This window comes from Pseudophryne corroboree, chromosome 6 (genome assembly GCF_028390025.1).
Source record: "Pseudophryne corroboree isolate aPseCor3 chromosome 6, aPseCor3.hap2, whole genome shotgun sequence".
In the NCBI taxonomy this organism is placed as follows: domain Eukaryota; kingdom Metazoa; phylum Chordata; class Amphibia; order Anura; family Myobatrachidae; genus Pseudophryne; species Pseudophryne corroboree.
Genome location: NC_086449.1, coordinates 643,829,583 through 643,856,212, shown reverse-complemented (window position 1 = coordinate 643,856,212; position 26,630 = coordinate 643,829,583). Strand labels below are relative to the sequence as shown.

Sequence of the window (26,630 nt, the reverse complement as noted above, 5' to 3'; positions counted from 1 at the left end):
AGGAGAGGTGAATGCAGAAATAGGTGAAAGCAGTTGTTGGAGTGAAATGGACGGTTCTTGAAGATTAATTGTGTTAATATTTCTGCGGGTTTGAGGAAGATTGGAGGACTTCAGCAACACAGGGTTTGAATTAATGGAGGAGAGCATGCAGGTGATAAGGTTGTGATCTGAGAGGGGGAAAGGAGTGTTAGTGAGTTCAGAGACGGAGCATAGTCTGGTGAATACTAGATCAAGGCAGTGGCCCTCCTGATGAGTAGAGGAGTCAGTCCATTGGGAGAGGCCAAGAGAGGAGGTTAGAGAGAGTAGTTTGGAAGCGTGAGCAGCAGATTTTGGACAATCAATAGCAATATTGAAATCACCCATGATAATAGTGGAGATGTCAGAGGATAGGAAGTGAGGGAGCCAGGCAGAAAAATCTTCCAAAAATTGTTTAGGATGCCCAGATGGGCGGTAGATAGCTGCAACACGCCGAGAGAAAGGAGAGTAAACCCTAATGGAATGTACTTCAAATGATGTAAATGTGAGTGATGGAACCTGTGGTAGAACAGTGTATGCAAAATATTGGGAAAGTAAAAGTCAAACTCCTCCTCCTTTATGGTTACCAGGCCTGGATGTGTGTGTAAAGTGGAGACCACCATGTGCCAGTGCTGCAGGGTAGGCTGTGTCAGATTGTGTGAGCCAGGTTTCTGTTATAGCCAGCAGATTGATGTTGTTGGATATGAAGAGGTCATGGATGGAAGTTAATTTGTTACAAACAGAGCGTGCATTCCATAAGGCACATTTTAGTGATCTGAAGGGTGATGGAAGACATGTGATGTTTATGAGGTTAGCTGGATTTCTATGTTGCTGTGAATCAGGTGAATGTGAGCGATGCAAGTGGCTGGGTCCTGGATTTGGTGAAATGTCACCAGCTATCAGAAGCAGAAGTGAGAGATAAATGTGAGTATCAGAGGCTTGTGAAAGTTTTTTTATGGTGAGAGGGTGTAGATGTTATTGTCAATGAGTATAGGGAAGTAAAAAGCTCATGAGTGCTAATAAGAGGGGAGTGTAGAATTGAGGGGGCAACATGTACAGAGGGCTGAGTTGCTGGGAGACTGAATGATGCAATGGCCTTTATGACTACTCCATGAAGAGCAATGCAGAAAATCAATTTGTGGTACATCGTTTGTTTGAGATTAAACCAGTGTTATCTAGGCTGAGAGTATAAGGTTTCACTTGTTCAAGTTAAAAGTTCAGGTGCCTATTTACTGGTGTTGTTCTGCTTTATGTTAACTGTGCATGATAGAGCAAAGTGACAAACAGGTATGTACAATCACATGTAAATCACACTGTAAATAGTTATATACAAAATTGGTTGCATTTTATTCTTAGAGGTCATAAGGATTCTAGTTGGTAAATTATATATACATACGCTGAAATGCACAGATGATTGGGAATGAAAGTAAGGGTGGATGTTTTTCTGTATTGTTGGTGGGATGTTTTCGTCTGTTTGCGTCCTGGGAAGTCCTGGGTAAGTCTATATTGTAATATTTTCTTAACCCTTTTAAACAGCCCTTCTAATAAAGCCCTGTTCAGCCGGCTGTTGTTCAGCCTAGCATCTTTCCTTATGAATGTTAAGTATCCATGTGTGTCTAATAATTGCAATCAGGGTGGGCGTGGCCTAACTACTGAGAGGAACAGACACGTTTTCCCTGAGCTCCACATTCTAAGAGGCTTAAATCCCTTATTTCTAACTATCTCAGCCCACACAGTGCCTCTGCTGACGAACTGTCACCTATAGTATCCAGGGGAGTGTCCGGACGGCGGCCACGGAGTCGGGGAGCAACTTATAGGAGCTCCTGCGGATTGTGGCCTATCCGCTCCCCCCAGCCTGGGACCTCGATTTTGGGCCGGACCCGGCGCAGCTCCCTGGTGCCCCGCAAGCTGTTGATTACGCGGTTTGGCCGCCCACCACGAGCCCCACTTACCGCCGGACCCCCCAGCCGTGTCTGACTGGCCTCCACCGCTGCCTCCGCTCACCCGCTTGATCGGTGCTGGGCGCCGCTTCTGCCGCACACAGCTCGTCCGGCGGCCATCTTGGAGGGGGCAGACGTCCGCAGCAGGCCCCACACCGCTGCCTGCACGGCCGGACCCGGCGCGGCTCTCCACACGTAGTGTGGCCGGCGGCCACGAGCTCCACTCGCCACCGGACCCACCAGACCTGTCCGGCCGGCCTCCGCCGCCACCCCCGCACACTCGACACACAAAGCTTGTCCGGCGGCCATCTTGGAGGAGGCGGACGCCCGCAGCAAGCTGCTCGACTACCCGGCTCTCACTACACACTGCGGGCCCGCACTGCCTACCGCACTCCTCACTGGGGGACCCCACTGAACGCCCACCCTGACCATGAGTGCCTCCACTGGACTGGTGAGTGCAGCTGCAACAGATTCCTTGCTCTGTGCCTCGCTATCTCCCCCCCCTCCATTGCCCACCCTCCTCCTTGCTCTCCTGGCACATGTCCCCTGTGACCCATCACACAACGGATTGAGGGGAAGGAGAGAAAAGAAAAAGAAAAAAGGGGGATTAAATTAACAAAATTCAAAAATACATAAATAAATATATATTTATACGCCCTGAGCACTGCCTTACTGCTTGGAGGCAACCCACAATATAATACTGGGAGCGCACACAGGAGACGCCTCATCTGCTCGACTAGCTCTCAAGACCCCGGCCGACACACTGCTGCCTAAGGGTACAATTGTTGTGTGCCCCCCCCGAATGGTGCTGCTCATCTGTGTATTCCATTCCTATACTACAGTGCCTAGTTCCTCATCTCATGTGCTCTCTTCAACTCGCCTGATGATGATTTACCTTTAACTCACGAGGTGACCTGACCCGAACAAGGGCTCAGCTGCACGTTTCTGTTATTAATGCCGCCTGCTTCTATTGCATTTATCTTCATGAGACCGTAACTGCCATTCTATCAAGGGAAGCCCCATAGCATTTATCCTACATTGTAAAACTTTTCATTTTTATTTTTATTTTTTCCCACGGTATGCCACAGAAGCGCCGAAAGGCCCCTACTCCATCCAAACCCAGTATCATTAGAGCGTGGGAAAAAGCCGGTTCTCTTCCGAAACAACCGCCTGGGGCTCAGGGTACTCTGACCATGGCCGGTGTCTCTCATACTGACCCCCCTCTCTCGGCTAATGATGTGATCTCCATAGTTACTAAAACGATACAATCAGAGATGAGATCGGCCCTTGCAGATTTTAAATTGGAACTGGATGACCTAGGTTCCAGAACAGGCACTCTCGAACAGAAGGTAGATGCAATCTGTCAATACCAGAGCGTGATGGACCAAGAATTCACGGATCTGCGGGCTGAAATGGAAACATACAAAGACCATCTCGAGGACATTGAAAATCGAAATAGGCGGAACAATATCCGCATACGCAACATCCCGGAAACGGTAACTGCCGACTCACTCCCGGCCTATTTAGAGGGCCTTTTTCTCCACCTAGTCCCTGACATTTCTGTAGATCTTCTTCATCTGGACCGGGCTCACAGGGCTCTCCGCCCCAAACCGCCCTCGGCCCAACCACCACGAGACGTTATCCTCCACTTTCATTACTTTAAAGTGAAAGAGCAAATAATGACCGCTGTTAGAGGGCTCTCCACGGTCTCCCACTCTGGGTCTCAACTCCAACTTTTTCAGGATTTGGCCCCGTCGACACTTAAGAAACGGAGAGATCTACTGAATGTCACCAAGACTTTGAGAACCCACTCTATCAAATATAAGTGGGGCTTCCCCTTTCAATTATTGGTCACCAGAAATGGCACGACTCACGCTGTTAAGACTCCAACCCAAGGTTATGATCTGCTGAAGTTGTTTGGTCTTCTAGAAGATGTTCCAGAAATATGCCGACAATCTATTTCGCCTCATAGACCCGTGGTGCCGTCGAAGGATTGGACCCCGGCTTAATTGCATTTGTTCTGTTATTATAGAAAGCTATGCTTTACATCTTATTAATGTTAATTCTTTAGGCACTTTTGATGTTCCTTAATAATGTGTTTGATAATTGCTATCTAGACAGCCCTGACGCCCTTTTCACCCCCCCCCCACACCTTTTTTTCCCCCCCTCTCACTCACTCTCATTTCAGGCGTTAATATGTTAATATATCAATATATGCCCTTGTTCTCCCTTAGGTCATCTTGTTCTTGTTGTTATCTAAGTATGTTCACTAAGCTTCATCTGCTGCGAATTTTGTTGTTCTTACTCACCCATGTCTCCAGATGGATGTGTCATAGCGACACTCCTTCTTTCCACATTGGACCTGACTCCACTATAGGAGTAGGTCGCCTTCTCTTTTCCCTAATTCTTAACCCCTCTCTCATTATCTTTAACCCTCTTCATGTTCTCCCTCCCTGCCCTTCCCACCAGTCGGGGTGTGGATCCTATTTGCTACTAAGCTCATTCTCTTTTGATCCACCATGAAGTTGACAGTTCTAACTCTTAATGTAAACGGTCTCAACTCCCCAACCAAAAGAGCTATGGCCATTCAATATTTTCACAGGCGTAATTCTAGTATTATTATGTTGCAAGAGACCCACCTTAAAACTCCCCATTCTTCCCTCACGTCCAAACAATATCCCACGGCCTTTCACTCCTCAATGAACGCTAAGCGTCGAGGCACTGCGATTCTTATTCATCATAACACACCTATCACTATACATGATTCTATTTCTGATCCACTGGGACGTTTTCTTATCCTTAAGGGTACGTACAATCAAGCCCCAATTGTATTAGCCTCAGTCTATGCCCCTAATGGCCAACAAGGTTCCCTCTATGCTACCTTCTTTAACCAACTTGCCCAACTGCCCCGGGTCTTACCATTATAGGAGGGGATTTCAATACTATCGTGGACCCCAAACTGGATAGATCTCGCTCCTCTGATTCTCCCCCCAGGCATGCCAAGACATCCAAGGCGCTCTTATCACGATTAGCTCTCCACGACCTATATGACGCTTGGAGAGTACAATACCCCAATGCGAGAGGATTCACGCACTACTCTCCCCCCCCACGACCTGCACACCCGCATTGTTTATTTTTTTGTGGATCGTGCCACATCCCAAACCCTTCTCGGCGCTCAGGTCCTCCCTGTATCATGGTCAAATCATCTAGCCATAGAATTGGAAATTTCTTCTCATATGGGCCCTCGCCCCGTTCGCCACTGGCGACTTAATGAATCCCTCCTCTTGAAACAATCAGATATTGAGGCTATTACCACAGCCCTCACGGATTTCTTTACCCTTAACACTACCCCTGGTATCCCCTCACCCACCCTGTGAGAAGCTCATAAGGCTACTCTTCGGGGTACCCTTATCAGTTTGGCAGCTGCATCTAAAAAGTCAGAGATGGCACGCATATTAGAGCTTGAACAGACGCTAGTCTCCTTAACGGATCTACACCACAATCATCCTAAAAGACGCACTTATTTAAAGATACTCGCTGTTAAGGGACAATTGTCGCAAATCTTGTCTAAAAAGGCGGCGCAGACTCTCTTATGGGTTCGACAAACTTTTTACGAAAAATCTGACAAAGCTGACACCATCTTAGCCCGCAAGCTATGCGCTAAACGCACTCGCAACCGTATCCTTACGCTGAAATGTCTAGACGGCACTGCTACCCACGATCCTCAGGTAATGACTAGACAATTCCGTCAGTTCTTTGAATCGCTCTACAATCTTTCACATAGCCCCTCTGCCGCACCCTCAAACGTCACCTCTCTCACCCACTACCTGGATTCATGTTCTTTGCCCACGCTATCCGTGACTCAGCTTCAAACCCTTAATGCAGCGATCACTGACGAGGAGATTAGGATAGCTATTAAATCGCTACGCCGCTCTGCAGCACCAGGCCCTGATGGCTTCACCGCCCTATATTATAAAAAATTTACAGACTCGCTGCTTCCTATGCTTCGTCCCCTTTTCAACTCACTACTGGAGGGCGGTACGCTTGATGATGCCACCACCAGGGCCAACATTGTAATTATCCCTAAACCACAGAGAGACCCTCTAGAAATGGGCAATTATAGGCCTATCTCTCTTTTAAATGTTGATTTAAAACTTTTTGCTAAGATTCTTGCCATGCGCCTGACCCCTATATTGCCGTCCTTGGTCCATCCGGACCAGGTGGGCTTTATCCCCAACAGACAAGCTTCCGATAACACGAGGCGTCTGATCAATCTCATTCATATAGCGACAACCCGCTCGCTGTCGACCCTGGTGGTGGCGCTCGATGCCGAAAAAGCCTTTGACAGGGTTGCCTGGCCGTTTTTGACTCAAACCCTATGTCATATGGGATTTCGAGGCGCTTTTCTCAATGGTATTAATTCCCTCTATCATAACCCTTCCGCATCTGTATTGGTAAATGGCCTCACCTCCGAGCCCTTCCAAATTAAAAACGGTACCCGACAGGGTTGCCCTCTTTCCCCCCTGTTGTTTGCCCTCGTCATGGAGTTTTTCGCAGCGAGGATTAGGCTTAATGACAACATCACGGGTATTAGGGTGGGACACTCGGACCATAAAATAGCACTATACGCGGACGATGTAATACTGACATTGGCCAATCCTACTATTTCCCTCCCAACCTTATTTGCTGAGGCTCGCACTTATGACTTACATTCAAACTATGACATCAACACAGATAAAACTGAATTTTTAGATATTAACATCCCATACTCAGATCTAGCACTGCTTCAAACGGACTTTCCTTTTCGATGGCAACCTGAAAAGCTCAAATATTTGGGGGTTTATTTAACTAAATCATATCCTCGGTTATACGCTGCCAATTTCCCAAGGTTGCTAGCCTCTATTAAAACGGACCTATCAACGTGGGATAAACAATATATATCATGGTTCGGTCGCACCGCGGCGATCAAAATGAACATTCTACCCCGCTTATTATACTTGTGGCAGACGCTACCAATTCATATCCCCACCTCAATTCTTAAGAACTTGCAACGAGACATCTCAAATTTCATATGGGCAACCAAAAAACCGAGGGTTAAGATGCGAATACTGTCCAAACATCAATCCTCAGGGGGAATAGGCATACCTGATCTTATTAAATATTATCGAGCCACCCACTTAGCTTCTTGTATTCATTGGCATGCCCCACCGAACCAGAAAGTTTGGACACACATAGAAGCCCACACATTGTCGGTCTATTCCCCTTCTACCCTCTTATGGTGCTCACGCGCACATCGCCCGCCAACTTCGTCCTTTCTCCCTACGGTACGGTTCACACTATCCATATGGGATTTCTGTACACGTTTCTACAAACTTTGTTCGTTTCACCCCCTTCTGGTCCCCTTATGGAACAATCCCGCTTTCACTCCCGGTATGGACCACTGTCATTTCCCACTGTGGACTGCCCATAATATTTTGTTCCTTCTGGACATAGCTCCCTTACACACCTTCCCAGACTTTGCTAGCGTACAATCGCGCTTTAATCTCCCCCACAGAGTTTTTTACCAATTTTTACAAATCCGACATTTTTACCACTCACTTAACCGTCCCTCTCCAGGCACTCCCCTCGCACCCACTTCAGCTATTGAATCCCTTTGTCGTTCACACCACTTATCTAAAGGCCTCATATCGTCAATTTATCAGATTTTACTATCTCACAATCAACCCGTTAAGGAATCCCACGAACTGGCATGGGAGAGTGACACGGGGGAGGTTCTCACTCCCAACGATTGGTCTCAAATTAAACTGGCCATATCTAAATGTTCAATTTCAGTGCGCATTAAAGAAAATGCTTATAAACTATATACTCGATGGTACTTAGTTCCGACCCGACTACGTGCCATTTTCCCTGATGCCTCGGATCTCTGCTGGCGACAATGTGGCCAGAGGGGATCTTTATTACACGTCTGGTGGACATGCCCTAGTATAAATCAATATTGGCAGGAAATACACAAATTAATTAAAAATGTTACTGACTTTGATATGCCCTCCTCACCATTTTACTCTCTTTTAGCTAGACCGATCCACAACCTCCCACGCCCCACACACAAATTGGTTAATCATATACTTAACACCGCTACATGTCAAATTGCAGCACATTGGAAGTCTACCGCCCCCCCTCCCATCCCTGCTACTATCAATGCCATATGGTCAACTTATAGATTGGAACGAATCTCCTCAGTTATACATGACACCCCGACTCAATTTATCCGCGTTTGGTCACTTTGGACCGATTATAACAATGCTGAACCTCCCTTGTCAACCATCTGAATTCATCTGAATTCCCTTAACATGGTGATACACCCCGACTGGCAACCCCTCCCCCTTATTACTTTTATCTTCCGGCTACATTTCTGACTTTGTGATTCCCAACCCTTGTCCTACCTCTCCCTTTCTTCTTTTTCCCCCTTTTCTTATGCTCTCCCTCTTTATACCCTTTCTACCCTCTTGCCTCTCTCTTTACATATTCTTTAAAGTTCTGTGTTCTTCTTTTCTCTTACATTCTGTTGCACATTGCTCAGATTTTTGACTAGTATATTCTTCTTCACGTAAACAAAATGTTATGTTCTATTTCAGTACTATGATAGGTTACACCTCTACTGATTTCTGATGATGTCTACTAGACTGCAGACTCTCTTTACAGTTTAACCATGTCTTGATGAGATTACATAATAAGTCTACTGTTTTCTTTTATTTGATGTAACCTAATTCTGCATTACCTAATAAAATATTCTTTCAAAAAAAAAAAAAATAATTGCAATCAGGGCCTAACATCCCACCCCTTTTACAGAGCATGCCATAAAACTCAACTAAAACAAACACTGAGCTAGCAATTTACCAACTATTTCAAAGCTGCAAGTTTCAACCTAGAATACAATATAGCTTATAATATACAAATTGACAGTGTAGATTACCTAGTATAATGACAATATCACTGCTGCATGTATATTCTGAGCAGATCCAATATTTTTATATTTTTTTGCACGCTTCACAGGATGAATTACCTCACTATGGGGTATATGCAATTGCGGGCGAATCGCGGCAAATTATCGCCGTTTTTTTAATTCAACACAATTCGACAGGTGAATTCCGGCAGGTGGCTGCCGGAATTCACCATATTCAATGAAAAACGGATTCGACATTGCCGCGGCCAAAAACGGCCGATTTGCCGGATTTTGCCGCGAATTAAAAAAACGGGGAAAAACCCGGGAAAAAATGGCGTGGGGTCCCCCCTCCAAAGCATAACCAGCCTCGGGCTCTTCGAGCTGGTCCTGGTTCTAAAAATGCGGGGGAAAAATTGACAGGGGATCCCCCGTATTTTTAAAACCAGCACCGGGCTCTGCGCCTGGTGCTGGTGCAAAAAATACGGGGGACAAAAAGAGTAGGGGTCCCCCGTATTTTTTACACCAGCATCGGGCTCCACTAGCTGGACAGATAATGCCACAGCCGGGGGTCACTTTTATACAGTGCCCTGCGGCCGTGGCATTAAATATCCAACTAGTCACCCCTGGCCGGGGTACCCTGGGGGAGTGGGGACCCCTTCAATCAAGGGGTCCCCCCCAGCCACCCAAGGGCCAGGGGTGAAGCCCGAGGCTGTCCCCCCCATCCAAGGGCTGCGGATGGGAGGCTGATAGCCTTGAGAAAAATGTCAGAATATTGTTTTTTCCAGTAGTACTACAAGTCCCAGCAAGCCTTCCCCGCAAGCTGGTACTTGGAGAACCACAAGTACCAGCATGCGGGAGAAAAACGGGCCCGCTGGTACCTGTAGTACTACTGGGGAAAAAATACCCAAATAAAAACAGGACTCACACACCGTGACAAGTACAACTTTATTACATACTGCCGACACACACATACTTACCTATGTTGACACGCCGACTGCCACAGTCTCCGACGATCCGAGGGTACCTGTGAAAAAATGATACTCACCTTCCAGCGTCCAGAGATAAATCCACGTCCAGAGTATAATCCACGTACTTGTTAAAAAAACAAACCGCATACCCGACCATGTCGGACTGAAAGGGGTCCCATATTGACACATGAGACCCCTTTCCCCGAATGTGCCGGGACCCCATGTGACTCCTGTCACTGAGGTCCCTTCAGCCAATCAGGAAGTGCTACTACGTGGCGCTCACCTGATTGGCTGTGCGCTGTCTGTGTTGTGACAGCGCATCGCACAGCTCTCTCCATTACTTATGAGCAACAATAGAAAAACACCTACACTGAAGTAGCCCCCCTGGTGCCAATACAATTAGTTTTATTCAATTACCAACATGTATATGTCCCAAATCTGCATGCAGCTCACTATACGCAGAGGGACTTCCCAACCCCCTTCAAATGGACAAGAAAACTAAAACGAAAAGAAATACAGACAGCGCTTGCAGATTTCTTATTACAATAAATTTATTAATTAGCTTTTATCTCGATGATAATTCTCCACTAGTACTATTATAGTACCAAGGATATAAATTAATAAAAAAATCTTTCTCTTGCCTTAACAAAAAATTTGCATAAAAAAACTAAAACCACATTGACATCAATTAATAATATATAAAAAATGCTCTGCTCCACAGATGGTTTAGCTAGCCCTCTTAGTGCAAAAAAGATACAATAGTTTCAATAAGTCCCAGTGTTTCACTTAATTGCTACAAAGCTGCAACAGCTGAGTCCATTATCTGGTTATTTATTTTCCCTTGGTTTACTGCTGTTTCCTTTCTTTGATGATTATAATCTTGAGGTAGATGTTATAGCACTAAATAATGTATGATGTATATAGAATAGGGCTTGCTTTCAATCACACATAATACGTATAGTGTTTAGCAGCTTTTTTTTCTCACTTTAAATGACGCTGATCAGGTTAGCAGCAATTTAATCATGTAAAACTCTTGAAGCAGTGAGATTAATGGATATAGTCACGATTTTTATAAAACATGGCCATGTTAAGGTTTAGTTACCACTCCACCTCAGGTTTCCGTTTTTGTAGTCCTCCCGGCTCTGGTGCTAATTAACCATTTAAGATGAGCCTTATCCGGAGATACGTCCAAATTCCTCCTGATGCTCGGCGTAGGTGGTAAAGTAGGTTGTCACTGGCAGGTACAAATACAGAGACGCGTTTCACTGCCTCCTCGCATCGGCAGCTTTCTCAGTCTGACTATACTTAGTATATATATATATTATATAAATAATATATATATATTATATAAAAACTGGTGGTGTCTTTCACATATGACATTTCATGTATAATACACGGCTGTAGTAACGTGTCCAAATATTTTGACACCGGCTGGTATAGTGAGCCCATAGCCGAAACGATGGGACGCCCAGGTGGGAATACAGGATCTTTATGTATTTTTGGTGTGGTATAGAACAACGGTGTTCTTGGACATGTTTGTGTTAGGGCTTTCAGTATCCGTTCAGAAATAACGCCATTGGTTTTAGCTGTATTCAATATAAGATCTAATTCCTGTTTGTATATCTTAACAGGATTAGTGGATAATTTTTTATAAACAGACTGATCCCTCAATTGACTCAGAGCTTCGTGTCGGTACGTGTAAATATCTTGCAACACAATCGCCCCGCCTTTATCTGTGGGGCGGATAACTACATCATCATAGGAAGCCAATTTTTTAATTGCTTGTTGTTCCCCCTTGGTGAGGTTGTACCGTTGCGTCGGGTTCTCATGGTTAAATTTGTGAATGGAGTCATCCAATAATCGTGTGAAACACTTCAAAGATGGATTCAGTACGGGGAGGATCATACGAAGATTTGAGCATACCACTACAGAATTTTTCCACTGGATCTGCATTAGAGTTATTAGTCTCCACCCTGCCAGAACTGTCATAGAAATGTTCATGCAGGCGGAGTTTTCTCCCAAATTTATGCAATCCTTTATTTAATACTGAGATCTCATCTTTTGTTAATGTCCTTGCAGACAAGTTGAATATTACTTGTTTTTCTTCCATGGAGGGCGTCCTACCCCTCTCCGTTTGACGGCCTCTTCTCGTATGTTGACGTCTGGATTTAGGTTTCCAGTGCGCGTACGTGCTCCTAAAGGGATTCCAGAGCTATTCTTGGTGGAGTCTTCTCCTTCCGATACAACAAAATCACTATCACTCTGAGATGTGCCTGGTTCTGTTCCCTGTTTGGTTCCTTTATTGCCTCTATGATACCGTTGGTATCTACGATAATTTTTCTGAGGCTCACTCCCACTGAGCCATCTATATACACTGTTTTCCTCATAGTCTTGCATAACTCTAGTGCGTTTAAGTTTCTAGAATTTAATGAGATCTGTTCTATACTTGTCACATTGCACTTGTAATTTATTACTCCGCCGCCGCATGTGCAGTTCGTTTGTTTATGTGGTATATAAGTAGGGTAAGTTAGCACCATATGTCTGTCTGTCATGTATGGTGATTATATTGCATGTACATCCTGAAGACGGTGAGATGAACACCGAAACGTCGATGATGATGATGTAATTAAGATGACTTTTTAAATACAAGCATTTTCACTAAAATCCTCTGAGTGCCGTCCCTTTCGTTTGGTATATATATATATATATATATATATACATATATATTAGAGATGAGCGGGTTTGATTCTCAGAGAACCAAATCCGCCCGAACGTTACCACCCAAGCCCATCATCCCGCTGTCGGATCCTCGCGGGGTTTGGATTCCATATAAATCACTGCGCGTCGCCGCCATTTTCACTCCGGCATTGGAGAGTGTAGAGAGTGTAGAGTGTAGAGTGTAGAGAGAGGACATGTCTCCGTCCTCAGTGTCCTGCATCAGTTCAGTGTTGTGTTAGTGTCTTGTGCTGCATCAGTCAAGTCACAGTGGTTGTGTCCTCTGCTGCCATATGTCTAGTGCTGATGTATAAGTCCAGTCCAGTGGTGGTGTCTTGTGCTGCATCAGTCCAGTCACAGTGGTTGTGTCCTCTGCTGCCATATGTCCAGTGCTGCTGTATAAATCCAGTCCAGTGGTGCTGTGTTGTGCTGCATCAGTCCAGTGGTAGTGTATTGTGCTGCATCAGTCCAGTCACAGTGGTGGTGGCCTCTGCTGCCATATGTCCAGTGCTGCTGTATAAGTCCAGTCCATTGCAGTGGTGCTGTGTTGTCCTGCAACAGTCCAGTGGTGGTGTCCCTGTGCTGCTGTATTTGTCCAGTGGTACTGCCGTATATGTCCAGTGATACTGCCATGTATGTCCATTGATACTGCAATATACTGTATGTCCAGCGGTACTGCTGTATAAATCCAGTGATCCTGCCATATAATTCCAATGATCCTGCCATATAATTCCAGTGGTACTGGTGTATAAGTCCAGTCCAGTGATACTGCCATATAAGTCCAGTGGTACTGCCGCATAATTCCAGTGATCCTGCTGTATAATTCCAGTGATCCTGCCGTATAATTCCAGTGGTACTAATGTATAATTCCAGTGGTACTAGCGTATAAATCCAGTAATACTGCTGTATAATTCCAGTGACACTGCCGTATAGTTCTAGTGATCCTGCCGTATAATTCCAGTGGTACTGGCGTATACGTCCAGTGATCCTGCCGTATAATTCCAGTGATCATGTTGTATAAATCCAGTGATCCTGCTGTATAATTCCAGTGATCCTACCATATAATTCCAGTGATTCTGCCGTATAATTCCAGTGGTACTAGCATAAAAATTCAGTCCAGTGATACTGCCATATATGTCCAGTGATACTGCCATATATGTCCAGTGGTACTGCCGTATAAATCCAGTGGTACTGTCGTATAATTCCAGTGATCCTGCCAAATAATTCCTGTTGTACTGGCGTATTAGTCCAGTGATCCTGCCGAATAATTCCAGTGATTCTGCCGTATAAATCCAGTGATCCTGCCACATAATTCCAGTGATCTTGCCATATAATTCCAGTGGTACTGGCGTATAAGTACAGTCTAGTGATACTGCCATCAGTGCCGTAACTAGGCAATTTAGCGCTGTGTGCAAGAAATGGCATTGGCGTCCCCCCTACGCAAGATAGGGGCAGGGCGCGCCGCAGGCGCGTGAAAAATATATAGGGGCGTGGCTTAATGGGGAAGGGGCATGGCCACAAAATAATACCAATTCATACTACGGTGCACAGTAGTCTCCATTATTCAAATTACGCTGCACAGTAGCGCCACTACAACAGGTAGAGCCCCTTTTTATACATTACGGCAGACATAGTCCCCCTTTTTACACATTACGGCAGACCGCGTCCCCTTTTTACACTTTACGGCAGACCGCGTCCCCTTTTTACACTTTACGGCAGACAGTCCCCCTTTTTACACATTACGGCAGACAGTCCCCCTTTTTACACATTACGGCAGACAGAGCATCCTTTTTTACACATTACGGCAGACAGCGTACCCTTTTTACACATTACGGCAGACAGCATCCCCCTTTTTACACATTACAGCAGACAGCGTCCCCCTTTTTACACATTACGGCAGACAGCGTCCCCTTTTTTACCCATTACGGCAGACAGCGTCCCCCTTTTTACACATTACGGCAGACAGTCCCCCTTTTTACACATTACAGCAGACAGCGTCCCCTTTTTTACACATTACGGCAGACAGCGCCCTCTTATTACACATTACGGCAGACAGCATCCCCCTTATTACACATTACGGCAGACATCACCCCCCTTATTACACATTACGGCAGAAAGCGTCCCCCTTTTTACACATTACGGCAGACAGCGTCCCCCTTTTTACACATTACGGAAAACAGCATCCCCTTTTTTACACATTATGGCAGACAGCGTCCCCCTTTTTACACATTAAGGCAGACAGCATACCCCTTTTAACACATTAAGGCAGACAGCGTCCCCTTTTTACACATTACGGCAGACAGCATACCCCTTTTAACACATTACGGCAGACAGCGTCCCCTTTTTACACATTACAGCAGACTGCGTTCCCTTTTTACACATTACGGCAGACAGCACCCCCCTTTTTACACATTACAGCAGACTGCGTCCCCTTTTTACACATTACGGCAGACAGCGTCCCCCTTTTTACAGACTAAGGCAAACAGCGTCCCTCTTTTTACACATTACGGCAGACAGCGTCCCCTTTTTTACCCATTACGGCAGACAGTCCCCCTTTTTACACATTACGGCAGACAGTCCCCCTTTTTACACATTACAGCAGACAGCATCCCCTTTTTTACACATTACGGCAGACAGCATCCCCCTTATTACACATTACGGCAGACAGCACCCCCCTTATTACACATTACGGCAGACAGCGTCCCCCTTTTTACACATTACGGCAGACAGCATCCCCCTTTTTACACATTACGGAAAACAGCGTCCCCTTTTTACACATTACGGCAGAGAGCGTCCCCCTTTTTACACATTACGGCAGACAGCATCCCCTTTTTACACATTACGGCAGACAGCGTCCCCCCTTTTTACACATTACAGCAGACAGCGTCCCCCTTTTTACACATTACGGCAAACAGCGTCCCCTTTTTTACCCATTACGGCAGACAGCGCCCCCCTTTTTACCCATTACGGCAGACAGTCCCCCTTTTTACACATTACAGCAGACAGCGTCCCCTTTTTTACACATTACAGCAGACAGCGCCCTCTTAATACACATTACGGCAGACAGCATCCCCCTTATTACACATTACGGCAGACATCACCCCCCTTATTACACATTACGGCAGACAGCGTCCCCTTTTTTACCCATTACGGCAGACAGCGCCCCCCTTTTTACCCATTACGGCAGACAGTCCCCCTTTTTACACATTACAGCAGACAGCGTCCCCTTTTTTACACATTACAGCAGACAGCGCCCTCTTATTACACATTACGGCAGACAGCATCCCCCTTATTACACATTACGGCAGACATCACCCCCCTTATTACACATTACGGCAGACAGCGTCCCCCTTTTTACACATTACGGCAGACAGCGTCCCCCTTTTTACACATTACGGAAAACAGCGTCCCCTTTTTTACACATTATGGCAGACAGCGTCCCCCTTTTTACACATTAAGCCAGACAGCGTCCCCATTTTTACACATTACGGCAGACAGCATCCCCTTTTTACACATTACGGCAGACAGCGTCCCCCTTTTTACACATTACGGCAGACAGCGTCCCCCTTTTTACACATTTCGGCAGACAGCGTCCCCCTTTTTACACATTACAGCAGACAGCATACCCCTTTTAACACATTACGGCAGACAGCGTCCCCCTTTTTACACATTACAGCAGACTGGGTTCCCTTTTTACACATTACGGCAGCCAGTCCCCCTTTTTACACATTGTGGCAGAAGAGAGAGAGAGAGAGAGAAAGAAAGAGAGAACGAGAGAGAGAGAGAAAGAAAGAAATAGAGAGAGAGAGAGATACTTACCATCTCTCCCCGCTGGCAATCAGGCTCCTCGGTGCTGGCAGATCCCGGGCAGCGGAGAAGGAGGAGGAGGAGGGAGGGGGACTGAAGCCGCAGCAGCGCTATGTCATTGGTAGTAGCACCGCTGCAGCAGCCCCCTCACCTTCCGCATTGGCTGCCTGCCGCTGTGAATGCTGGGATGAGGGAACCGCATCCCGGCATTCACAGCAGCGCTGGGCAGCCAATACGGAAGGAGAGGGGAGTGGTGCAGCGGCGTAACTACCAATGATATAGCGCTGCTGCGGCTCCAATCCCCCTCGCTCCTCCTCCTTCTCTGCCTCCGGCGCTGCTGCTCTCCTCCAGCGCGGCGCGGCAAAAAACTGCTAGCTTGTAATGAGTCAATTTGACTCATTACAAGCCGCTGACCGTGCACCCTCAGGGTCACTGTGCCGTGTGCCAGGCACATCTGGCACACAGGTAGTTACGGCGCTTACTTCCATATATGTCCAGTGGGACTGCCATATAAATTCAGCGGTACTGTCGTATAATTCCAGTGATCCTGCCGTATAATTCCAGTGATCCTGCCGTATAATTCCAGTGATCCTGATGTATAATTCCAGTGGTACTGGCGTATAAATCCAGTCCAGTGATACTGCCGTATATGTCCAGTGGTACTGCCGTATAAATCCAGTGGTACTGGCGTATAAATCCAGTCCAGTGATACTGCCATATGTCCATTGGTACTGCCACATAAATCCAGTGGTACTGGCATATAATTCCAGTGATCCTGCCGTATAATTTCAGGGGTACTGGCGTATCTGTCCAGTGATCCAGCTGTATAATTCCAGTGGTACCTGCGTATTAATCCAGTGATCCTGCCGTATAATTCCAGTGGTACTGGCGTATAAATCCAGTGATACTGCCGTATAATTCCAGTGGTACTGTCGTATAAACCCAGTGATCCTGCCGTATAATTCCAGTGGTACTGGGGTATAAATCCAGTGATACTGCCGTATAATTCCAGTGATACTACGTATAATTCCAGTCCATTGGTACTGCCACATAAATCCAGTGGTACTGGCGTATAATTCCAGTGATCCTGCCGTATAAATTCAGTGGTACTGGCGTATAAGTCCAGTGATCCTGCCATATAATTCCAGTGGTACTGGTGTAGAATTCCAGTGATCCTGCCGTATAATTCCAGTGGTACTGCCGTATAATTCCAGTGATACTGCCGTATAATTCCAGTGATACTGCCATATACAGTATGTCCGGTGGTACTGCCATATAATTCCATTGATACTGCCGTATATATAAATATATATATATATATATATATATATATACACCCTGTTGCAAAGCAGATTACTGAGGCCATAACAACTATGCTGGTGTTAGACGTGCGTCCGGTATTCGCCATTAGTGCAGTAGGACTGCAGTGGCAACCCTAGATGGGCCAGGTGTTTGTGCAGCACACTTGTGTTACTTAGTTTAGTCATACAGCTACCTCATTGCACCGCTTTTATTTCTTTGCATGATGTGCTGTTTGGGGCCTATTTTTTAAATCTGCCATCCTGTCCGCCACTGCAGTGCCACTCCTAGATGGGCCAAATGTTTGTGCCGCCCACTTGTGTCGCTTCGCGTAGTCATCCAGCCACCTCGGTGCAACCTTTTGGCCTAAAAACAATATTGTGAGGTGTTCAGAAAAGACTGGAAATGAGTGGAAATAAATGTTATTGAGGTTAATAATACCGCAGGATCAAAATTACCCCCAAATTCTGTGATTTTTAGCTGTTTTTATGTATTTTTCCAAAAATCATCCAGATCCAAAACCAAAACACGAAAAGTGCCAGCCGCACATCTCTAATATATATATATATATATATATATATATATAAACAATACATCCGAAAAGTATTCACAGAGCTTCACTTTTTCCACATTTTATGTTACAGCCTTATTCCAAAATGGAATAAATTAATTTTTCCCTCAAAATTCTACACACAATACCCCATAATGACAGCGAGAAAAAAGTTTTTCTGAGATTTTTGCTAATTTATTAATAATAAAAAACTAAGAAATCACATGTACATAAGTATTCACAGCCTTTGCCATGAAGCTCAAAATTGAGCTGAGGCGCATCCTGTGTCCACTGATCATCCTTGAGATATTACTGCAGCTTAATTGGAGTCCACCAGTGGTAAATTCAGTTGATTGGACATGATTTGGAAAGGCACACACCTGTCTATATAAGGTCCCACACTTGACAGTGCATGTCTGAGCACAAACCAAGCATGAAGTCAAAGGAATTGTCTGTAGACCTCTGAGACAGGATTGTCTCAAGGCACAAATCTGGGGAAGGGTACAGAAAAATATCTGCTGCTTTGAAGGTCCCAATGAGCACAGTGGCCTCCATCATCCGTAAATGGAAGAAGTTCAGAACCACCTTGACTCTTCCTAGAGCTGGCCGCCTTCTAAACTGAGTGATCGGGGGAGAAGGTCCCTAGTCCGGGAGGTGACCAGGAACCCGATGGTCACTGTCAGAGCTACCACATTCCTCCTGTGGAGAGAGAAGAACCTTCCAGAAGAACAACCATCTCCGCAGCAATCCACTAATCAGGCCTGTGTGGTAGAGTTGCCAGACGGAAGCCACTCATTAGTAAAATGCACATGGCAGCCATCCAGGAGTTTGCCAAAATGCACCTGAAGGACTCTCAGACCATGAGAAACAAAATTCTCTGGTCTGATGAGACAAAGACTGAAGGTTCAGTGTTGGGTCCTCTGCTTTTCTCTATCTATACCTCATCTCTTAGTAAATGAATCAGCTCTTTTGGATTTCAGTATCATCTATACGCAGATGATACTCAAATCTACCTATCCTCCCCTGATTTGTCCCTATCTGTACTGGGCATGTCACTGAATGCCTATCTGCAATTTTATCTTGGATGACATCTTGCCACCTCAAACTTAATATTTCAAAGACAGAGTTAATTATATTTCCACCGGCCAGTAGTAGGTACCAACCTGATATCTCTATCACTGTTGAAAACTCGACAATCTACCCTACCCCACAAGCTCGCTGCCTAGGTATCATGCTTGACTCTGATCTGTCCTTTGTTCCCCACATTCAATCTGTCTCAAAATCATGAAACATGCATCTAAAAAAACATATCCAAAATACGACCATACCTTACACAAGACACTGCTAAAACTCTAATCCACGCTCTCATTATCTCCCGCATTGATTTTTGCAATAGTCTCCTAACTGATCTTCCCAAAATGAGACTCTCACCACTACAATCCATTCTGAATGCAGCTGCGAGGCTAATTTTCCTCGCTAGATGTTCATCGTCTGCAGATCCACTCTGTCAGTCCCTCCATTGGTTACCTGTGTTCTACTGTATTCAATATACAATACTTTCACTCACACACAAGGCCATTAACCAAACTACACCAACGTATATCACTTTGCTTATCTCAAAATATCTCCCAACCTGACCTCTTCGCTCTTCACAAGATCTGCGTCTCTCATACACACTCATTACTCGCTCCCACTCACGATTGCAGGACTTTCATTGGGCTGCACCCACTCTGTGGAATGCCTTATCACGCACAATAAGATTCTCCTCTAGTCTCCAAACCTTCAAGCCTACCTTGAAAACTCACCTCTTCAGGCAAGCATATCAAATTCCAGAACCGCCCACATAACTTTCATAAACCTTCTTATCAAATTGCATCCACTCTGCACAGTCCACACATATCCTCACATGTCCTCTCATCCTTCCTCTCAACCCTGGTTCATCATTGCTGTATGGCCATATCATACCAAGAACCTTTGCAATCTGTTGGACAACTATGCAATAGATAGCACCTATCCTTGTGTATCCATGCTTATTTCCCTATAGATTGTAAGCTTGCGAGCAGGGCTTTCCTACGTCTATGACTGTTTGTTATTACCCAGTTTTGTTATATCATTGTTTGGTTATATCATTGTTATTTCCAATTGTAAAGCGTAACAGAATTTGCTGCGCTATATAAGAAACTGTTAATAAATAAATAAACTCTTTGGCGTGAATGCCAGGCATCATGTTTGGAAGAAACCAGGCACCGCTGATCACCAGGCCAATACCATCCCTACAGTGAAGCATGGTGGAGGCAGCGTCATGCTGTGGGGATGTTTTTCAGCGGCAGGAACTGGGAAATTAGGATAGAGGGAAAGATGAATGCAGCAATGTACAGAGACTTCCTGGATGAAAACTTGCTCCAGAGCGCTCTTGACCTCAGACTGGGTTCATCTTTCAGCAGGACAACGACCCTAAGCACACAGCCAAGATATCAGAGGAGTGGCTTCAGGACAACTCTGTGAATGTCCTTGAGTGACCCAGCCAGAGCCCAGACTTGAATCTGATTGAACATCTCTGGAGAGATCTGAAAATGGCTGTGCACTAACACTTCACATCCAACCTGATGGAGCTTGAGAGGTGCTGCAAAGAGGAATGGGCGAAACTGCCCAAAGATAGGTGTGCCAAGTTTGTGTCATCATATACAAAAAGACTTGAGGCTGTAATTGCTGACAAAGGTGCATCAACAAAGTATTGAACAAAGGCTGTGAATACATGTACATGTGATTCCTTAGTTTTTCATTTTTAATAAATTAGCAAAAATCTCAAAAAATCCTTTTTCACGTTGTCATTATGGGGCATTGTGTGTAGAATTTTGAGGGGAAAAATGAATGTATTCCATTTTTTTGAATAAGGCTGTAACATAAAATGTGGAAAAAGTGAAGCACGTGAATACTTTCCAGATGCACTGTATATGGAACACACAACCTCCGGCACTCTGCAGCCCTTTTGAACTCACTTGCTCCGGTGCCCTCCACGGGGGACAGCACCCACTATACATACAAGCAGAAAAGACGAGGTGGCACTCAGACTTTTGTGATCAAGTGTAACGTGTAATAGCAGTCAATGTTTCAAGGTGAAAATAACTCCTTCCTCAGGACATTACAACAGTGGCACAGCAAACATGTGACAAATAAACACACATAAACTTACCCCCAAGCTATCCCCCATGCGTCTGCCACAGCTCCGCCAGCCGTAACTCCGGACCCCGCACTTCTAGATTTTGGTGACGGCTTCTGGGGGAAGCAGCATCATGCGATCTGGCCATGTAGCCATGGCAACGCTGAAACACATAAACATGGAAAAACAGCGTAAAGTGACAGAGCAAAACAAATCAAATTACATACATACATATGGGTTTAGCAAACGAAAACATCCAAACCAACAAGTGCACATAAAATTACAATGTAACCAGTAAAGCCATCACACTCGACAACCTGGGCTGAATAACCCCCCCCCCCCCCCCCCCCCCCGTGTGACAGACGCACTCGTACTTACGTACTTACATTATCTGGACGTCAGTCACAGAGCAGCAGCCTGGGCAGGGACAGTGTGCCGGAGCAGCAGAAACAGGTGGGCTTTCCTTTCACTATCCCGCAAGACTGACTGTACAAGGAGAAGCTCCTCGGTGGGCGATGTTAATGAACAACTGAGCCGCCGGAGGGAGACTGCTCCTATTGAAAAAGCAGTGTATGAGGGCCCCTAATGTGTGGGGACCCAGGGATGTCCTCCCTTAATCTGGCCCTGCCCTCCCTTCAAATCCTGCAATTGCCCCCACCCCCACAGACATCACAATCGCCGGGGATAGGATAGGGGCACCTGTGCATTGTTTTGCCCATGGGTCTTCGCTGCTATTAAAACAGCCCTGACTCCGGCGGCCTTTCCTCCTCTTCTAAGGCTGTCCTGTCTCCTTCACAGTGAGAACCCTTGGGGAGACACAATTAATTTAAGATTTGCAGTTAATATTTTCCAAACTGCATATAGATCCTGAATGCAGAATATCCTAATGCTAGCGAGAGGTAAAATATAGATACATAGAATTTGACGGCAGATAAGAACCTCTTGACCAATCTGGTCTGCTACTTTTTTTTTAATCCTTTTGCTAACATCAACCCAATTAGTTCCTTAGTTCTTAGTAAGGATATTCTTATACCTATCCAAAGTACAGTATATTTAGATTGCTCTGCTGTCTTAACTTTTACCAACTCTGGTAGTAGGTTATTCCATTTATCCACTACTCTTTCTGTGAAATCATTTTTCTCACATTTTTTTTTTATTTTACCTCACTCCAGTTTCAGCACATTGGGAGTAGGTTTTTTTTTTTTTTTTTTACAAATTTAGTCTACAGTATCTTTTTTTTTTTTGTTGGGATTATCATGGATTATTGTAGTTTCATTGTCTGTGCTGTGATCTGAATTGATTGCTGACGAATATTACTACTGTATGTGTAGTCTTTACTGTTACCTTGTAATAATAATCACATCTATCTGTTAGTATGCCCCAGCCTCGTTAAAGCTGCCCGTACAGCGAAACATGCATGTCGGCTTGTTAGTGGGCCACCACACTCCTTAAAATGTTATATGCAATGTTGTATTCTGTGCAATAGATAGTGATGTTTTACCTGCACCAGCACTGATCTCTACAGAGCCATAGCATTCAGCAATCGGGATTTGCTCGGCAGGCTGTGTGTATGAGTTTAGGAAGACAGACAAACTACCACTCGAGATAGCAACACAGGGGATTACCCTAGGCTATTTCAGTAAACAGAGACAGCAATTACTTGCTTCTCTGAACAGTGTATATTGGTGGATTACCTAATTACCATTATTGAAGCTGTAATTACTCTGTGCCCAGTAACCACTGTACTACTTATAATAAAACTAGAGGAATCAGGAATTGCATTATAAGCATTGGTCTGGAGCTATATCACATCCTAGGGGTTATCAGAGCCAGCAGTAACGGCATTTATTATCATCATAATCCCTATAGAGAGGACCCATTACTCTATAATAGGGACAACTGACCCTAAGGGTGTTAAGAACACTGCTTAAATATATATCATTTATTATTAATATATACTTTTTGCTTTCAATATTCTGGACGTCTCCAGTGGATTTCTTACATTGAGTACACATCTGTATACCCAGATAATACAAGTGATTTACCTTTCAAGAGGTGTACACGCGTATGATCAGTAAAGATAATAGTGTATTATACACTTATAATAAAAGTAATATTTTCTCAATAGGTATACATGTGTATGATTCATGAATATCACATACATCAGTGAAGCAATATTATTGCAAATCCTCTTTCCTTTGCATGAACTGGTGTTGCAACAAGTGTTGCTCTTGTGTTACATTAGTCTTAGGACATTTTGCAACATCTTTTCCATTTATCTCTAAATAAATGTGGACTGCAATATACTCACTGTGTGCCTATATTTGAAATATAATCATCACTGCAGTATCTCAGTACATCTTTCAATTGATTCCACCATTACACGGGGCATATCCTGTTGACCCTGGACTTATGTCAAGGCAGCGTTACTGATGTATCCAGAACGCAGTACGCAAGGAGATACACAGCATTTTGTATTATAAGGCACCAGTGGTACAACACATTTTTTATGTTTCAACCACCAGTATCATTGGAGTTAATGCTCTCCATTTAAGAGCAACTTACTTGTATATTACTATCAGTTGGGAAAGAGGCTCTTATTGTATTATATTTTCCACCGTATCCGCGTACCAGAGGCAGTGTTCCACTTATAACACACCACTATCCGTGGTAACATTTAATCGTCCCATATGATATTAATTACACTTAGGACTGGCAAACATCATCCAGTCTATATCCTGAGTGGTTATTGTCTCACACATAAATAATTATACTAGTTGCAGGAGTTATTTTGGTGACCCCACTTTTTAAGAATCTGTCTCATATTTTCTTTTCTTTATTTTCACGTATGTGTTTGTATATGTCATGTTTTTAACCTCTATATTTTGCTGTATGTGTCCCACGACAAGGACCTTCTTAATATTAATAAAAGTAATAAAAGTTACGCTTTAATCTTGACAATCAACCCAATTAATTGATATAGGGCACCCAACTCAACAACCGTCTTTCTAGTTCTCTTTATATAGTATGTAACTGCTCAAGCATTTGTCTCATTATTATTTGCAATGCTTTTCATGATTGATTATTTTTGTTCTAAATTGCATGTTGATTCCCATTGTGAGAACGGATGACAGCTGCACTGGTATTCCTATGTGATGTTTATGGATCTACTGTAATTAAGATTTGTTTTCTTTGGATCTGAATTATTTTATTCCTTTAGCGCTGGTCATTCATGTTTGTTTGCAACTGTTACCAGCATCCATAGCAACAGAATCCTGATTTCTTGTTATACAGTAGCTCTCCTAACCATGTAGGTTTCCCTGTGTTATTTTCTTTAATATGGTTTTTGGTTATCTTATTTTTAATCTTTTTAAATATATCTGTTATCGTCCTCTTTCTCTCTGCAGTGTCAAATAAATGGTTCCACAAAAGAGGAAAAGAATTCCTAAGGTCTTGTGGATTAACAGACGTTGACTGACATGCGCTACTGTATTTACAGTTGATTTTTGGGTTTTTTGAAAGTGGGATTAAATTAAAGATAATTACAGTCATCTCATATTCACTTCTGGTAACCAGTGTGGTACAAACAACTAAACTTGCCAGAAAGGAAAAAAAAATATATATTAGTAAAATAGAGTAATACAATTATATATTTTAAATGAACACAAAAAAACACTTAAGTGTGATGCAAGCTAATATTTTTGTTGATTCTAAATTATGAAAAATAAGAAGTGTTTATAGTTAAATTTCCACTGTGATGTTTGCATGTACAGTGAGTGTTGGCTGTAGTTCAGAAGTAAATGAAGACAGATTTGTGCTGTAGATTGCATATCTCCGTACCACCATCTGGTAATCTGATAGCAGAGATTATATAAAGTTAGTTTGTTTTGCATTCAGTATGTGTAGAATAGGGAGGCCAATCCCAGGCCATTTTTTCAATCCCTGGTATTGGGATTGAAAAATGGTTAATCCCGGGATTTTCGAGATCCTTGGGATTGGCGATTCCCTGTTTTGCCGCCCCCCTCGCCCCGCCCCACCCCACCCTGGCCATTTAACTCACCATACACCAGGGACAGCCGGGTGGGACACTTCAGCAGCTCTCTCCCGGCGGCTCCCAGCAGGGTCTGACGGCGCAGCGTGACCTCTCACTGCACATCGCGCTGCGCGGGGGAGCTGGGAGCAGGAAGCCGGGCAGCGTCTGAACGTCCAGAGGACGCTCAACGCTGATCCCTCAATCCCCGGGATTGGGGCTTCCAATCCCAGGAATGAATCCTGGACATTTTTGGTCCTAAATCCTGGGATCCCGCCGATCCCGTGTTGAAATATGGACAACAGACTATGGTTTCGTTTATATGCATGTAGTTACCGTACAGGGGCAGCAGATGGCGCTGTATAGTTACAGAGATGTAGTGTTTGTCTGTTGCATATGTTATGTACTTGTTTGTTTTACCTCACATGTGTTCTTTCTAGAAGAGTCTCTGAGGGAGAAGGACATAAGCTGATGATACTGAAACCTGTTGTATTGATCCTGCTATTTCAGTACTATATAAAGGAGATATACATCTCAAGTCTCGTTCTGTCTGTATACAAGGTAACTCCTGAGGTAATACTTTATCTAAGGCTCCCCACTGCACACCTATGGTATCGATCCATCGCACTATACCAACAGGTTATGGGCCCAGACTGGAGTCTGTACAAGATAAAGTTTTCAGGAGTGCATCCTAAGCAGCATCCAGATCACGAGTCGCACTGCAAGTTCCAGCAGGCGCAGACAGCAGACTGTGTAACGCACAAGAAACAACCCAGGAGAACCTTGGAAAGAAAACTGTGAGTAAAACAAGTTTAATACCACAGAAGAATAGAGAGATCTATACAAGGAAGGGTTATGGCAAATTACACAGATCTCAGACTAGCTGCAAGCAAGCTTTCTAATGAGAACTATCAAACATGGAAGTTTAAAGTAGAAATGCTATTAACCAGAGATGATTTATGGGATGTTATAAATGCAGACAGACCTGAAGGAGAGGATCAGCAGTGGATTAAGAAGGACAGACAGGCAAGAGCCACTATAAGTTTACTAGTGGAAGATGAACAGCTTATACACATAAGACAAGAGAGTACAGCTAAAGGCATGTGGTGTGCTTTGCAGAGAGTGCATGAAGGAGCAAGTTTGAACAGCAAACTATTCCTATTAAGAAAATTATATCAAATGAGATTTAATAAAGGCAAGACA

General features: G+C 44.4%; 1 protein-coding gene and 1 long non-coding RNA gene across 2 annotated transcripts in view; one reads left to right on the top strand and one right to left on the bottom strand.

The window, feature by feature from the left end:
- LOC134933174 (uncharacterized) overlaps nucleotides 1-21,719 on the bottom strand; it is a 46,599-nt gene extending 24,880 nt beyond the window's left edge. Inside the window, exons 1-2 of the long non-coding RNA XR_010179633.1 lie at nucleotides 21,682-21,719; nucleotides 21,431-21,560 (exon numbers count right to left, since the gene is read on the bottom strand). This is a non-coding gene — a long non-coding RNA (uncharacterized LOC134933174). The remainder of the gene's footprint in view (nucleotides 1-21,430; nucleotides 21,561-21,681) is intronic.
- A 65-nt stretch (nucleotides 21,720-21,784) lies between these two features.
- The window catches only part of LOC134933173 (exocyst complex component 1-like), a 91,678-nt gene continuing 86,832 nt past the window's right edge, over nucleotides 21,785-26,630 (top strand). Inside the window, exon 1 of the mRNA XM_063928181.1 lies at nucleotides 21,785-21,850. The gene's annotated coding sequence lies outside the window, so the exon portion shown is untranslated. The remainder of the gene's footprint in view (nucleotides 21,851-26,630) is intronic.